The sequence below is a fragment of the Notamacropus eugenii genome, chromosome 2 (assembly GCF_028372415.1).
Source record: "Notamacropus eugenii isolate mMacEug1 chromosome 2, mMacEug1.pri_v2, whole genome shotgun sequence".
NCBI lineage: Eukaryota > Metazoa > Chordata > Mammalia > Diprotodontia > Macropodidae > Notamacropus > Notamacropus eugenii.
In genome coordinates, this window is record NC_092873.1 from 226,675,513 (window position 1) to 226,691,284 (window position 15,772).

The window sequence follows — 15,772 nt, forward strand, 5'->3', positions numbered from 1 at the left end:
TTTAGAAATGTGATAGCATGTTTAAAGATATACATGTCTTGCTAAGGTCTCACAAAACTTAGTGCTGAGCTAGAGAGAGGTCTGGACTAGAAATTCTAGTACTTGGACTGAGCAGCAAAAAAGGTGTCCTCAGGTCAACTTTGAGAATTGGGATGTGAAAATAATAGAAGTAATTACTGATACAAATTTAATTGAGTATAAGGGGATATGATGGGAAAGACGTCACTGTAAGGAAGGACCATGCTACATTGGCTGCCTAGGGAGAATGGAGAGTGGTCTAGTGGGATAAAGCACCAGAATACTGACCCATGGGGGGGGTGTTGGGGAAAAGTTCATTGGTCATAAGAAAAAAAGATCCCTGGACACTATAAGGCTAGTAGCGGTGGAGAAGGAACCATTTAGCCCTAGAGAAACAGAGATAGGTAGGACAGGGAATGAGGAAAGAGAAAGGAACATGCCATCTTGTAGCTTCTTTATTTCAATATTTTTCTTGTTATCAGTCAGTCAATAAGCATTTATTATTAAGTACCTACTATGTGCCAAATGCTACACTAGATATTAGCCATCCAAATATAAAGTGATTCCTTAAGGCGCTGGAGGGATGGAAAGAGGAAGGGTAGATTGCAGCATGTTCATAGATAAATAAAGAATATATAGAGAGGGAATACAAAATAGTTTCTATCAATCAATGTTTATTAAGCACTACTGTATGCCAGTCACTGTGTTAAGTGGTAAGGATACAAAAAGAGGTAAAAAAAGATAGTTCCTGTCCTCAAGGAATTTACAATCTAATTTCATGATAGGAGGACATTAACAAGTGAAGGAAATCAGGAAAGGACTCTTAAAGGAGTCAGTATATAAGCTGATCCTTGAAGGGAGCTCATGATTCTAAGAGGTAGAAGTGAGGAGAAAGAACATCTCCAGGCTGGGTAATAGTCTATGCAAAGGCACAGAGATGGCAGACAGGATGACAAGAGTAGAAGACAGTATAGACTAAAATGGCTAGAGTATAGATTGTGCCAGGGGAATTAATGATAATAATATATACTTCATTATATATATTACACACACACACACACACACACACACACATATATAAACAATAACAATAAACAACTCTGTGCCATGCACTGTGCTAAGTTCTTTACAATCATTACCTCATCTGAGCTTCACAACAACTCTGGGAGACAGGTGCTATTATGATTCTCATTTTACAGATGAGGAAATTGAGGCAAATGGAGGTTTATCATTTGCCCAGGGTCTTATAGCTAATGAGTATTTGAGGTCAGATTTAAACTCAAATCTTGACTTCAGGTCCAGCACTCTACCAACCACACTACCTAGAATGATGTGTAGTCAGCTGAAAGTGGTAAGCTTAAGCCAGGTGGTTAAAACGCCAAATGCGGAAATTTGTATTTTATCCTAAGGACAAAAGGGAGTCACTAAGGCTTCCTGAGAAGCAGAGAGACATAACTAGGCCTGTGAGAATTGTTTTTTGGATTGAGCAATATTTAAATCCAAAATTTTACAGGAATCCAATTTTTATCTAAATTTAAATCCAATATTCAAGAGAAATAATACTTGGGCTGCACTATGGAGAATGAATTGAAATGAAAGAATAGATTCAAGGAGATCAATTATGAAGCTCTTAAAATAATCTAGGCTAGAGATAACAAGAATCTGGAATAGGACAGAGCAGAGAGCATTGTGAAGTTTAGGGTTTCTTTGTTAGAATGCAAGTTTTACTACCATGTAAATGTAACACCATTTTAAATTGTACCAATTTTTGAACCAGTATTTAACATTTTGGACATTCTAAATATAGGAGCCCTCTGGATAAGCTGTCATTTAGTTATAGCTTGGGAACTCATTTCATGACTCCTACTCTGCTGCTGTTTGAAATTTGTCAATGCATCTCTGGCACTATCCCTGGTAACAATATATTTCTTTTTTTCAATATTAAAAAAGATAAGCCTATCTCTTGATATTTGATTCTGTTATCCATTTGGTTATTTTTCCCCAGAAGATTTTAGAACTAAAGAATGAGGTGTCTTAGGATAGGACAGCTTCATTTTGGGTGCTGCCATCTTTTGCACCCCGTAACTCTGATAGATGCCAAGCTTTTAGGAGAAATGTTCTTGCATGACAGACAGTCCATTGCTAACAGTTAGTCAATATTTATTAATCATTTGATATGTGCCAGGCACTATGGTAATCACTGGGATATAAAGAAAGGCAAGAGACAATCCCTGACCTGGAGAAGATCACAATCTGAAAAAGGAGATAACATGGAAAACCTAGGTACAAAAATGCCATATAAAGAATAAATAAGAAATAATCAATGGAGGGAAGTACTAGAGTTGAGAGACTGGGAAAGGCTTCCCATACATAGTAGGTAGGATTTAAGCTGGGATTTCAGGAAAACCAGGAAGAACAGGTGAGGAAGGAGAACATTTTAAGCATGGAGCATAGCCAGTGAAAATGGCTACTGAGGGAAGATGTAGTATTTTATGTGAGAAACAGCAAGAAGAACAGAATATTACAATATTAGAACTATTATTTAGGCATGAGAGATAATAGCAACTTACCCCAGTTTTCCCTTAGCACTCCTCTTACTCCCAGTCATGTAAATTTTTAAAGGTAAATTTTATTACTATCTTGTATTTATGCATACCTTATATTTCCCATTGCCTTCCTTCCCAGTTTCTTTCCAGAGAGCCATCTCTTATAATTTTTTTAAAAAAAGAAGTAAAAAGCTCCCCAATGTTAATGAACATATTCAAGAATTCTGACATTAAAAATGCTATTGTACACCCATGGTCCCCTACTCTTGCAAAAAAGAGGTGTGTCTTTTCATTTATCTTCTTTGGGGTCAAGTTTGACTGTTAAAATTTTGCAGCATTCTTATTTTATTATTGCAGATTTTATTCTTTCCTTAGTCGAAATCATCGTTTATTTGTTTTCCTGGTTCCACTTCACTTTGTGTCAGCTTAGTTTTGCAAATCTTAAACACACAAAAATTTTTAGAGTGAAATAGACAAGGAATAAGAGAAACCTTCAAAGATGAAAACAAATAAAATTACCAGAAGACAAGTGGAATGGAAGGAAAGACAGGTAATGCAAGAACACAGGTGGCTGGAATGAAGCAGGAGTATGATGTAAGAGGAAGACGGAAAGATAATTGTTTACAGGCAGAAAGATAAGTGTTCACAGAAACAAATGGATTTGAATGTTTAAAAGACACTTCAAAACTCTGAGAAGTCATTTTTCACTCAAAGTTACCTGCAGGGGCCTCACACACAGGAAACACCATGCTGGGCAGAGGGTAATGAAACACAGTGGCTTTTGCCCTGGCATTTGCCATCTTCACTGTGGGGAGTGTCAACTTAGATAATTTCTATCAAATGGCCTCATTACTGTCATCTCCACCCATGGTTCATTTTAGGGCCTAGGAGAAGGAGCAGCATGGGAGGTGGGAAAAGTTTCTTGAGTATTTTTGCTAAAACCACTTGTCATTCCATAAAAAAAACAAAACAAAACAAAAAAAACACCAAAGCAATATGTTATGTATGACCAGCTATTTTCTCGAAGTTTCTTATGTCTTTCATTTGCCTCAGGTTTTCTGATTCCTACAGAACATCTTTTTCTGCATACTTTTGCTGTGTGTGTGTGTGTGTGTGTGTGTGTGTGTGTGTATGTGTGTGTGTGTGCATGTGTTTACCTTTTCTCTTAACTCCCTGTAGTTAAGTTAAAATATATTTTTTTAATGTAGACTAGAATAATTAGTTGACTATCTTTTGAACCATTAGTTGAAGATGAGGAAAAGGAAGAAGGAAATCTACATGTTATTCTATTTCCCTTTAAACCTATGAGTTAGCAGTGAAACAGTGAGATTTTTTTTTTTTTTGATGTAAGCAACTCATGTTTTCCCTGCAGTGAAGAAAATGAGTTATGCCCACAACTGTTCGAAGTTACCTCATTGCATCAGAACCGAGTGGGAGAAGGAATCATTCTTCACTGAATAATCAGGAAGGCCCACTTTTTGCAGATAACAGTTAAGGATGAAAATTGTAGCTGTGAATTAGTTGAGTTGGAAAGGGAAAAAAATGAAATACAGTACTCTGAGGAGACAGATAGTATCAGCATAGCTACCATTTAAAACCAGGTCAAATATATAGCTGCACGTGGAATCCTGTCCCTGCCAGATGGTATCAATAAGTTATTTCTCCAATCAGGTCCATATGAAACAACTGATTTTTCATGAATCTCCCCATTAAAATCCCTTTATTATGGTTTCTTTATGTCTCCCCATGCTCCTGATTCCTTCATGAAGAGGAAATGTTATATCCCTTTAAAAATTATTTGTAATTCCACTTCCAATTTCATGATGCTCACAGATTTATAGTGTGACTGTTGACTCAGCTACACCTGAATGAAACTTCCACCTCCTTGTCTAATTAAAAAGAGTTGAATGGCATCAAATCAAATTGGAGAAAATGACTCAGTTTATGGCACAGGGGAGTAGAAGTTATCCATGCAATGTAAGTAAACCACACTACTAGGTTACTAGATGTCAATTTAGAACAGGGTATTTTTCAAACCTGCTAGTTTCATTCGAGTGTGTCACTGAAATGTGATATTCTTTGTAAAACCATGAAGCTAAATATAAAGAAACTTTTAAAAATCCTTGGGGAAGATCTTTTCATATCATCTAGCTAGTGGTTTTTAATAGGCCCGAATTAATGTCTCCCTCTTTTAATTTTTTTTTCTCCTAAGACTTTAAGACTTGCAGAAGTTAAGGTCTGGGAAGGCCCCTAGAGATCAAGTGTAATCCTTTCATTTGCTGCTACGAAAATTACTTGTAGCCCTACAAGAGTGCTCTAAACCTCACACTGCCTGCACATATTTATGAATGGGGTACATGAAAGCCATGTATATGGACTAAAATTTTAGTGCACAATTTTAAAAACTGAGGTAGGTGGGTTTAACTGGAAGTAATAGGATAAAATCAGAAAAGAAAGAAGACTGAATCCTGGTTTAATGACAAGAGTTATAAAATTGTCTCTTAGGAATATCTAAGTGTTATGGAGTCATTTGGCAATGTGGTAAAGTTTATGGACTTCTTAGAATAATGTTTTTAAATACATGCAATACATGGGATCACAAAGGAAACACATTTATTCCAACATTGTCAGCAAATTTCAAACATGTATTCATATATGTATGCATGTATATATTTAAAAACCAAGTTTATGGGCCCCAGGTTAAGAACCCTTGCTCTATGGGGAAATGATAGAAAAAATGGTAAATCATAAAGCAACATGACTTCATGACTTTGGGGTAAGATTATGCCTAGCGCTTACTGTAAAGCTGTCATGGTGGGCCCATGGTTCATCCAGCCTAGTTTTTGGTTTCTGACACAGGTCTCAAGAGAAATGTTGTCATATAAGGTTACTCACATCAAAAGCTAGGAACAGACTTTTGCCAAATCCCAATTTCTTATTTTGTATAGAATATCATGGTTATGCTGTCCAGGAACCTGTTGAAAGATTTTAATCTATTTAATACTAGCTTTTAGTATAACAATTCTATAAATTTACCACTTGTAGTGATTAGGATTTCTAAACTTGCTTCTTTCAAGCTTCAGTGACTGTTCCTTAATTTTCGAATCCTAAAGTTTGATGACCTGGCCTGTATTAACCTTCTCCATATCCTTCATAATTTCATGGACTTGAATCAAACCAATGAGTCGGCATCTTTTCAAAATTAAAATCTTTAGTCTCTATTCTTTCATTTTTATTACAGCAACTCCTTATTCCTTTTTGAAAATTTAGCCTTCTTTCTTATGACCTATGCCTTTCTTAAGGAGCAGTAGCCTATCAACCAATAAGAATTAATAGAGTATCTATTCTTTTCCTAGCTGTATTGCTAGATGCCAAGGAGGTCAAAGATTTCAAAAATGGTGCTTGACTTCAAGGACTTTACAAATTAAGGGTGGAACAATTTTAGCAGCACATGAAGTAGATAACAGTGAACTGAAGACAATGTGAAACTAAGTTCTTAACTATGTGAAACAGACTGAGATTGAGCATCTCCACCAAGAGTATAAAGAAGAAAGAAATCCATGAGCATGGGAACAACATAATCCCCAAGTATATTTTAAATATTTAATTATATTTATGCAGTTACTACCCTCTAAAATGTAAATTCCCTTGAGGGCAGAGACTTTTTTTTAGTGGTTCTTTGTATCGTTGTTATTTATCAAAGTGTCTGGCATGTGGTAAATCCTTAATAAAACTGATAAAGTAGGGAAACTGCATAGAGAAAGTATGAGTTGAACTTGGCCTAGAAAGAGAATTTAGAGAAGCAGGAGAGTGTGGGTCCAACATTGTGGGATAGGGGAAAGCATCCTAGCATTTGGAATATTTGTTTAAAAAGTTGTATGTGGTAAGGAGCAGCAGGAAATAAGGCAAAATACTATATGTAGTGAAAGCATACATTACGGTTGTCTTTAAAGGACAGGAGGAAAAGTTTAAACTTGTAATAAGCACTAGAGAATCACAAAGTTTTGATCAGGAGCACCAATGTGAAAGTAGATTTTAAGGAAATTAGCCTGTTAGTATGTACTCTGTGGAGGCCTCTTTTCATGCCTTTTTGTGGTACGTAGGTGAGTCTGAGTTGTACAAAGCTTTGCCCATGGACTATGAGTTCTGATAGCTTCTCCTTTGTCAGAAAGGCTTTGAATACAGTCCTTGAAACAGAATATGTGTGCTTTTTTGAGCACAAGCCTAAATTCAGGGACACATCACAAATGGATGGATACTTGGTGATGCATCTTTCAGATACTACAATCCATGAAATGAAGAACAATGCAAAAAAGTGCTTAGTCCTTAATATCCTCCACCTAGAGGCAGCTAGGCAACTCACTGGATAGAGCGCTGAGCCTGAAATCAGGAAGACCTGAGACATGAATTATTTTTTTAGGATCCTATGGAGAATATGTAAGATCATGAGCATCTTCGCTTCATAAGATAGCACTAAAGGATAGAGGGAGGGATGGAGGGAGGGAGAGAGAGAGAGTATGAAGACATTTGTTAAGGATGTACTATGTGTCAGGCATGGTACTAAGGACTGGAAGTACAAATAAAAACAGAAAGAAAGATGGTCTCTTTTTCTGAAGGAGTTTGTATTCTAATGGAGGAGAATTATAAAAGGGAACTAAAAAGGGAAGGAGAGTGGGCAAGAAGGCAGAGAGGAAAAGGTGGTCTGGTGCTTCATGGGCTGGTCCAGGTTTGCAAAGTATGATGGCTGTAATGAATCTTTCCTCAAATGGATGTTTGAAAGAAGTGATCAACTGGAAAAAAGAGGTGGAGGAATTGCCAGCCTGAGAAGAAGGCCATTATGGAAGAGGTTGTATAGTGATCCAGGTCATCATTAGCTGATCTAGATTTGAAGAAAGAAATTTGAAGAAAGCAAAACTTGCAGAAATTAGAATCATCCCGAATGCATTCAAGTATAAAGCTAGAAGGAGGAAAACCACTAGATGAAAGATGAAAAAAGATTTTTATAGTCAATTCTTTCCTCCATCCAGAACCATTGAGCTGCAGCATTTGAGCTCTAACACAGTCCTAAATGTGCTTATAGAGGAAGTATAAATTCTATTAAAACATACATACAAAGACACCCACAAAGATAGAAAAAACCAGAAGCAATTGGACTGGATGAAGTATACACAGAAGAGCACAATACTGGAGGTTATGATGCATTTTTGGAAGTGTGGAAGGATTTATTCTCAAGGCATTTTGAGGGAAAGCTACAAAAAGCAAAGGAGCAGGGAAATCAGATTATATTATTATCCCAAAGGGGAGACTTAAAAAATATCCTTAACTCTAGAACTATATACCTACTTCTCATCCTTCTAAAAATGTTACAAGAATGATTTCTACCTGCATGAAGAGCATTCTTGGAGAGTTATTATAAGAGAACAAACAGGCATTCACCAGCAATATTCCACTGTAGACCATATATTTACAATTACGCAATTGATTGAAATATATAGAGAATATAAGACCTCACTGTACTTGTCATTAGTTGAATATTTAAAAAACAAAATAAAAACAATGATTTGGTAGAGCAAAGCATTTCCTTAAAAGCAAGAAATCATCTCCACGTCATATTTCAACTTTATATAATGGTTGGTGAAAGATTTGACAAGAGATATACTTTTGTTTGATTACTATAAATAGCAGAAGAGAAACAAAAAAGGACAGAAAGAGTGCAGAGTTCAAGTTTAAGAAATATCCCTTACAGATAATGAAATCCTGCAGATGCTCTGGTTTATGGATGACATTATGCTGATTAAATCCCTAGAATATAGCAAGCCTCCTAAATGAGTTTCATAATCACTCTAACAAGTTTGGTTTTACTATCGGAAAAGCCCACCACTAACTGGATTAAGAAAGCTTATTCTTCAGAGAATGATATGAAATTGATTGGACAACCTATAAAACTCTTCTATAAGTTTATATGTTTTAGAAAGACACCACAAATGGACAATAAGTCAGTTCCAGATTTATAAAGTGGAGCAGGCTTGATTGCCTTTGGAAAATTGCAAAGTTCTTTAATTACCACAAACTTTTTCCTTGAAGCAAATGCCCATATTTTGAATTTCAATATTCTGTTGATGTCATAGAATGCTATAGTCTATGATGAATTAAAATTGAGGCTTACCCAAAGGGTAATGAAGGGGGGCAAATGGTAGTCATCACATTACAAACAAGGAAGTAAAAAAGAGAAGCAGTACAAAAAATGTCATTAAAGAAACGTATGATGCATAAAGCATATATATCACATTATGGTAAGTGTGACACAAAAAACTCCACTTGGTGTTCTAATATGAAGAGACAATCAGGGAGAACCAAAAACATGTTTTTTTGGGACCCTCTGTGATGAAAACTTATAGAAGAATCTGGCAAGAGTCCCACAATTAAGAAGCTGTGGGTGATTTGTGATCTTCCTCATTGGACAGAGTGAATACATATCAATGATATCAATAATTTAATTTGATTTTGAAAATGATAGCAAGTTGTGATAAAAATGCACAAAAGGCTGTGAGAGTATTTCAGGAAGGGCAAGGACTGGGAGTTTGGGTATTTTTTCATGGATAGTGCTATCCGTAACTGGGCTAGAGTTGAGGAAACCTGGTGAGCTTAGGAAGACTGGTTGGTTAACGTGATGAATCCAAGGAGGCCTCTAAGGCATCAGGAAATCAGCAGTTCTCAAAACTAATTAATGGCAAGACTTAAAGTCTAGTGAGTCAGAGATTTTGAGGAAGTGGTCCTAGTGAACACGAACATTAAAGTACGTTTTCATACTAGGGGATTCCCTTCGTATATTTATATTTTTAGTTCTTAGGGACTATGCGGCGACTTTTGGCCAAAGAATTTGTTGTTTTAGCTAGAAACTGGTCAGACATCTAGAGCTATGCCCTGTTTCTTGTTGGAGGCAAGGGAAGAAGTATGACTACTAAGAAGTTCTTAAACTCTTTCAGCTGGGTCATATCATGGTTTTATGCAAAGTTAGAATTATGTTTTCTGTTTTGTTTTCAAGACACTTCTTGATCACAATAAAATTTTCTTGGTCATTTTGGCTGTGGAAACATTGGATTGTGAACAGTTTGAGAATTGTTTAACAATGATTCCCAATTCTCTTTTGTAGATAATGTTGTTATTTCATGTCTTCATTGATAAATTTTATTTTAATAGACAAATAGAAACAAATAAGCCAACTGCAAATGTATATTCTCTAAACAGCTAAGCAAAAAGAAAAAAAATAAAAACAGTTATGGTGATTTATATTTCATGCTACTGGGAACATTTACAATTTATCTGGTCCAGAAAAAGAGAAATATTTGCATGTTTTAAATTTAATAAGGTAGTGCCAATTTAGTCTAGTGTATTTAAACAGAATTTTTGCCATTTATTATTGACTTCTACTTAATTAAAAGACAATGTGCGTAGGTACAGTGGATAGAGTGCTGGACCTAAAATAAAGAAGACCTGAGTTCACTAGTCTCTCAGACATTGACTACTTGTGTTATTCTGGAGAAATCATTTAACTTCAATCTTTCTCAGTTTTCTTATCTGTAAAATAGGGATTAATAATGACTACCTACTTCAAGGTTGTTGTGAAGATGAGATAAGGCACTTTGCATAACTCAAAGTATTATAACACTATGCAAATTTAAGTTATTATTATTATTTTCTAACATCTATTTTCTTTAGGTATATCACTTAATATGAGTATTCTCATATTTCTTCCTATTTATGATTTCATAATCATCAGGCTTATGGTTTGTTTTCAACTTTTGCTCATCACTGGTATTATAAATGTTTTTGTACTTATAAGTCTTTTTTTTTCTGTAAATAGATTCTTTGGTGTCTAAACTGAGTAATGGGATCACCCGGCCAATGATATGAATAATACTTCTTCTTGCATAATTCTCTATTGATTTTCAAAATAGAACAATTGGCAGTTCTACTAGCAATGAATTAATGGACCTACTTTCCCACCTTTGTCAAGATTAATTTTTTTTTTCGTTTTACCATCACTGTGAATTTCACAGGTATAAAATAATATTTCAAAATTTTTAATGAATATTTCTTTTATGATTAACAATTTTGAACTGCTTTCAGATGTTTGCTGATAGTTTGTGTATCTATTCATATCCTTTGATCACTTGTCATTGAGAATTAGCTCTTAGAGATCTGTGTCGATATTTTATGGGTTTTGTTCATGGGACTTGTCATCAGAGATATTTAATGCAAAGTTTTACTTTTTTATTCTATGTCTTCTTATTCAAGACAATAGATATTTAAGAGCTTTATCATCCTATAAGTATATTTAAAATTATTTTGTGCTAAATCCATTAGATTGTATTTTATGTTTTTTTGTCCCCTTGTATAGACTTACTAGCTTTAAAATTTATCTCTATTTTTGATAACTTTATTCTTGTTTGTCTTCTTTTGCTCCCCTAGTACCTCTTTCCTTTCTCGTTTCCTTTTCTCTTTTCCTTCTAGCTCCCATTTATAGTTTCTTCAGATTTATGGTACATTTACTATACACTATTTCATTTATGACTCAATGACAAAAATAATGCAGGTATTATCATATTTATTTGACAGATGAGAAAACAGGTTCTGAGACATAAAGTGACTTGCTTATGGTTATGTAGCTAGTAAACATCAAGGTTTTGATTTGAAACTGGATCACTGTGATCATAGATTAAGAGCACGGAGAGACCTGAGAGATAATCTAGTCTGCTTATTTTACAAAGGAGGAAACTGAGATCCAAATATGCAATTTGTCCGAAGTCATATAGTAGCCTTGTTAGGATTTGAACTCAAGTTCTCTGACTCACAATCCAATACAATTTCTCCAGTGCCACATTGTTTCTGTGGGAATATCTTTTGCCTCCAAGATCAATGGCTTTTCCATCAGAGTGCTAAGAACAGTTTGATGTCACATCTTCAAATCTTGAGATTTCATTGGTCATTTCAAATGTTAAATTAGACTAGACCTACTACAGATCCCTGGGGAATCATATTATTTAAGCTTCTTCAATTTGAGAAAATATATTTTTTGCTTCCTGTCTCTAAATCAGTTCATAAGTACTCAAAATAGAGTTTCCTCAACCCTACTGTGTCAATACTTACCAATTTTTTGGTACAGGAATTTGTCAGTTTTTGTGAAAGTCACAGTGGATTCCTTTTTAATCACATGTGCATTTACTCACTCACCATTGAGAACTCAGAGACCTCAGAGTCCATCGAATCCAACTCTCATTTTGCATGAAGAAACAGAGGCCCAGAGTCAAATAAGCAGTAAGCATCAGAGTTAGGATATGAATCCAGACCCTAGGTCTCCAGATTCATTGCTCTTTCTGATGCACCAAGTTTTAATAGATAGCATTTGCCCTTAAGGAAATTGTGTTCCCTTTGCTCAGAGAGATTTCATTTCCTTATAGTACTTTGACAGATAATACATATTTTCTTAATTCCTTGGCTGCAGAATGTAAAATAATTCACAGGAAACCCAAAACTACTGCTCTTCTCTTATTTCATGCTTATTTTCCTCAATTTTGTGTTTTTTCTATTTTCATTTTAGAATAACCAATTGTTATTGAAAAATTAATTTTTGTAGTGAAAAATGCTATAGGAGATGACATCTATTTAAAAAATTTCCAAAAGTTAAGTGAGCAGGAATCAGGGAATTACAAAGGAATGTAGAAATTGGCAGTTTCCATGCAGTCTGGAATACTAAAGACAATGTTTGACAGGACAAGAAGACATTGATGATAAATGACTATGCAAAATACCAGTGTCAACTCTTGATTATCTGCATACCTGATGAATTTTGCCTTCAAGTTCTTATTGCCATAATTAAGTCAAGTAAATAATAAAGTCATTTGGAAACTACTTCCTCTATTTCATTCAATTTTATTCTCCCAAGATGCTCACAGTTCAGCAACAACAACTAAAACCTTTTTAAGCAAAACATTTAATTCCCTACTTTTGGGAAAGTGTCAACTCTAAATATAATACATTTAAGGTAACTAAGCTGTGGCTAGTACTTTTCCCCAGCCTGAAGGGGATGCTATACATCTCCGGCATGGAAAAAGGGATTAGAGAAGAACTCTGAGAAAAAGATAATGTGTTCAACTGTCTATTTCTTCCTCATTCAGGTTTTCATAAGGTGCTTGGCCTAATTTTATCTGAATTGCTATGGATTCTGAAGCATGACGGCTGCATCAGTATTAAAATAGGGATAGTGATAGAGAATGGACCTGTGATTTCCTTGGTATAGGTAACTTCCAGGATTGGAAATTCCATCTACTAATGCAGGTTAGCACCTTCTCTGTGGCTTATAGTTTAAAGTAGTTGCCTTGGACACTAAGAGGTTAAGAAAGGAGAAGGATTAAATGCCTGCTACGTACCAGGCACTGTGCTAAGGGCTTTTCACAATTGTTATCTCACTTGATCTTTACAACAACCCCATGAAGTAAGTGCTAATTATCCCTATTTTTTTCAGTTTAAGAAATTGAGGTATATTGAAGTTACATGACTTGCCTAAGGGTCACACAGCTAGTATATGTCTGACTCTGGATTTAGACTGCAGTCTTCCTCATTTTTGACCCACTGCTTTATCCACTGCAACACCTAGATGTCTCCCAGTGTTAGACGCTGTACTTGGATGTCAGCCTTCTGGCTCTGAGACCGTATCTTTACCAATTATGTCATACTGCCTCTATTAATATTAAAATATTTTTCTAAGTTTATTAAATGTTGTTAACATTTAATTTCTTTATAATATTAAGTTCACATATGGCTTTTTGAATCATATTTTTGTTTTCCTATACTGCATCAAGAAGCTTTCTCACATACTATCACATTTGAGGTAACAATAATAATGATAAACAATAAGAAAAGGTACATAATTTACAGTTATATAATTGTAATTACATAGATATAATTATATAAGTTTAAGGATCATAGATTGAAGCTACAAATGACCCTAAAGATCTATCTTCTCAATCACTCAGTATTTCTTCACTACAACTCTGTGCGGTTGGCAAGACACATTATTTCCTAAATTTTGTAAGTAGTTTAATGGAGGTTTAGGAGTATTTGTTATTTCCTTAACAGTGAGAAAGAGCAAACATCACCTCATCACCAAGTAGGGGGTTGGGTGGAGACTTAAACAAAATGTTATCTCTTCAAACCCATTTTTTTTTTTAAATTTTATTAAATGGTACAGGAGGAATAAGAATCTGACTTCTTTAAAGAGTTAGGTTGTATCACTTTCTGGGCAGAGGGAGTGGTCATGAGCGAGAGAATTAGTAACAGCTGGGTCAGACACACTGACCATATGTGCTTCCTTTTTAAAAAGCAATTGAGAAGTCACTAGAGAAAGAGTACTGATAATAAAGTTGAGTTAGTTTACTTACTACTGTCTAGCAGAGCATCAGAGTTCGCTTGACTAGGATCTCTGTCCACAGTCAGATTTTGGAAGCATTGATAAGCGGAGGCCAAGCGTCTGAGGCCCAAGTCTTTGGGGCATGTAACGAAGGCACCCACAATTATATCATTTCAGAATTAGAAGGAACATCAGAGGCCATCCCCTCTGTAACATCTCCAGCCAGTGCTTGAAAGTATTCTTTAAGGGAGCAACCCCCACCTTCTTAGCAATTAATTCCACTTTTGGATACCTCTGATTGAAAGAAATACAATTCAGATCTAAACATTTCTGCTTTATAACTTTTATTCTTTATTTTTTGTTCTCTCCCATGGAGCCAAACAAGTTTGATCCTTTTTCATGACAGACTTTCACATATTGGAAGTTCACTAATCTGCTTCTTCTAAGGCTTCTCTTGGCTAGATTTTGTTAAATCCTTTCTCATGTGAACTTGAAGGCTATCACTTGTTGGCCCTTTAGATACTTAGATCATTGTTCTTGAAATGTGGCACCCAGAGACAAATATACAATATTTAACATGTGGTGTTACAGGCCAGAAGAGAGTGGGATTCACCTTCACCCCCTGCCCTCTGCCTCCATCCACCACCAGTCCTAGCTACTATTCCTCTTTTAATGTTGTCCAAGTTTTGGTTGCCATATTTGGCTGCTACTGATGTTCTGACCCTGACATCAATTAAAGTTCCATTTTTTTCTTGTATTTTGTACAAACAAAATTAATTCTTTGAATGAGAGTATAAAATTTTACATTCATCTATATTACATTTCATCATATTAGATTTAGTCCAGTATTCCAGCCTGTCAAGATCTTTTTTATCCTAACTCTGTTATCAGATACATTAATTATCCCTTTAGCTTTTTGGCATCTGCAAATTGTATAATCTTACTATCTGTGCCTATCTAAGTTACTGATAAAATGTTGGATATCTCAGAACCCAGCATGATTCCCTGGGATGTCTACAGACCTCCTTCCCAGATGACATCAAACTTTTCATGTGACTATTCAACCAATTCTGAATCTCTCAAACTGGAATATTGTTTTAATCTAAAACTATTTTTTCCAAAGAATAGTGAAACAGACTTTATAATTTTTTTTATTTAAAACTTGGCAAATTATATATAGTTCTATGACCTACCAGACCGATAACCCTGTCAAATTATATCAATCATAACAGATGATATTAAAAGTAAAGTTACCTGGTTAAAGACCAGCATGGGGTCCTTTGAATCCTGAAAGCCTGGACAGTCAGGGAAAGACTGAAAGTTTTCTTCTTAGATGCTTAAAGGGAAATAGAAGCCCACAGAGAGCTTTTGGATTAACCATTGCTATAAATTTTTTCTATATACCTTAGTTAGTGGCTCCAGAGACTTGTTCTATATTCATCATTTTACCCTTGTCTCCAATACAGCCTAATAGCTTTCTCAAGGATTTCCTCAGATCTTTACTTTAAGGAATACATTTTCCCAACTTGGTCCCATCAAATAGTTTATCAACAAACAAATAATAAGCATCTACAATGTGTAGGGTGCTGATCTAGGCAATAATCTTTGCCTTCAAAGAGCTCAAAGTGTAACCAAAGTAGATAGCACATATACACATAAACACACATACATACATGGTTGCATATGTAGATAGATAATACAGGGCAATGTGGGTGATGGGGAAAGGTACTAGTAGGTGAAGAATCAAGAAGAACTTTATGTAGAAGGTGAAATTTGAGCTGAATCTTGAAGTAAACTG

The 15,772-nt window shown here is 35.2% G+C and overlaps 1 long non-coding RNA gene across 1 annotated transcript in view; it reads left to right on the forward strand.

Annotated features, from left to right (window-relative positions):
* Positions 1 to 4,260: 4,260 nt before the first annotated feature.
* LOC140523835 (uncharacterized) overlaps positions 4,261 to 15,772 on the forward strand; it is a 213,921-nt gene continuing 202,409 nt past the window's right edge. The window contains exon 1 of the long non-coding RNA XR_011973486.1: positions 4,261 to 4,541. This is a non-coding gene — a long non-coding RNA (uncharacterized lncRNA). The remainder of the gene's footprint in view (positions 4,542 to 15,772) is intronic.